Source organism: Phodopus roborovskii, unplaced genomic scaffold (genome assembly GCF_943737965.1).
Source record: "Phodopus roborovskii unplaced genomic scaffold, PHOROB, whole genome shotgun sequence".
Classification (NCBI taxonomy): Eukaryota; Metazoa; Chordata; class Mammalia; order Rodentia; family Cricetidae; genus Phodopus; species Phodopus roborovskii.
The window spans coordinates 5681991-5683450 of record NW_026126563.1 but is presented as its reverse complement, the minus strand read 5'-3'; the positions used below and the strand labels follow the sequence as shown (position 1 = coordinate 5683450).

At 49.7% G+C, this 1460-nt stretch overlaps 1 non-coding gene across 1 annotated transcript; it reads right to left on the bottom strand.

Annotated features, from left to right (window-relative positions):
• Positions 1–1061: 1061 nt before the first annotated feature.
• LOC127235091 (U1 spliceosomal RNA) lies at positions 1062–1223 on the bottom strand. Its single transcript, XR_007835679.1, has one exon. It is a non-coding gene; the product is annotated as a U1 spliceosomal RNA (small nuclear RNA).
• Positions 1224–1460: the final 237 nt, after the last annotated feature.

Here is a 1460-nt window from a genome sequence, read left to right as displayed (position 1 = left end):
CATACACAACATAGGCACATACACATGCAAAAACAAAATCTTCTTTTGGTTTTACCATACATTGAGAAAGGATAGATAGATAGATAGATAGATAGATAGATAGATAGATAGATAGATAGATATCCTTAGCCAGCCAGGGTTTGGCCACCAGACCCATGGTGTAGTTCTCACTTGCACTGAAGGCCAATTTCTGGTATCTGAGTTTGTGATACCAATGGCCACTTCTTGGCCTCAGCATTGCCTTAGCTCCTGCCACAGCTTTCTTTCTGAAACGCTGACCTCATGCTGCCACAAACTACAGCCTGAGCCTCCTGTGTCCTCCACCCTCCACGCTGTAGAGGCCTCTCAGCCTGCACCCCTCTGACCAACCCCAGGGGTTGACTCGGGTGACCTGCCACTCTAAATGGGTCTTCTCCTGGAGTCAGCGATGCCCGTATTTGCCTAACCCCTTGGACCTGCGGGCTTACCATGCACAGGGAGCAGCTTGTGTGTGTCAGCAGCCTCCACGCTACAGACAATCCCAGCCTCAGCAGCTAGGATGAAAGTGTTGTGTCAATTGCAGTTGCTTTTCCTCACCTCCCTCAGTGGAGCCCAGAGGCTTACACTACAGTCACGGCCTTTGGTACCACTCAAGCCACCTCCACGAGGTTCACCCATTGTTCACCTAAAGGAAGCATTCTCCTGGGTTTCTGCTTGCCCTGTGCCTATCGTCTCCGGCAGCCGGCATGGTCATTTAGAGGATTACCAATACCCACTATCCATATCCTCTACACATATGCTCAGTGTGCAATACCACAGTGACGTACCCTGGTCCCCTGGACACTATGGACCTCGCTATAATCACTCCCCCAACTTCTCAATGCACAGCCGTCCTGAAGAAGCCTGTCCTGGCCTCTGGGCCCCTTTCTCTCTATCTTCATTGTGGAAGAAACTCTCACCCCCAAAGAGAGTTTGCTCTGGAGCCACAGACCATAGCCTAGAAACGCTGATTTCTGTTATCTCAAATTCTTTGTCCCAGTGTGGTAACAGCTTGACACAGCTTGAAGTTTTTATTTTTTTCAGGGAAGAGCATAAATATAGTCCTCCCACTACCACAAATTATGCAGACGAATTTCCCGCATTCGGAGAAATCACAGGTCAGCACCTCCCGAGTGTAACAGATGAGCCTCACCCTGGAAGTGAACACCTTCTTGACCGTGGTATCTCCTCTGATAGGTAGGCACTGCTAAAAAGTTTATAGTAACAGAACGCAGTCAAAGACCAAAGCACCTTTCAAATGCATTCATGGGAACACCACAGAGGCTTACTACAGGGAAGTAAGTGGGAGGGGCTTACTACAGGGAAGTAAGTGGGAGGGGCTTACTACAGGGAAGTAAGTGGGAGGGACGTCTGCTAGAAGCCCCAGAAGCCAGCAGCACTCTTGGTCCTCTGGTTGGTTGGAACTCCAAGGGAATTGCACA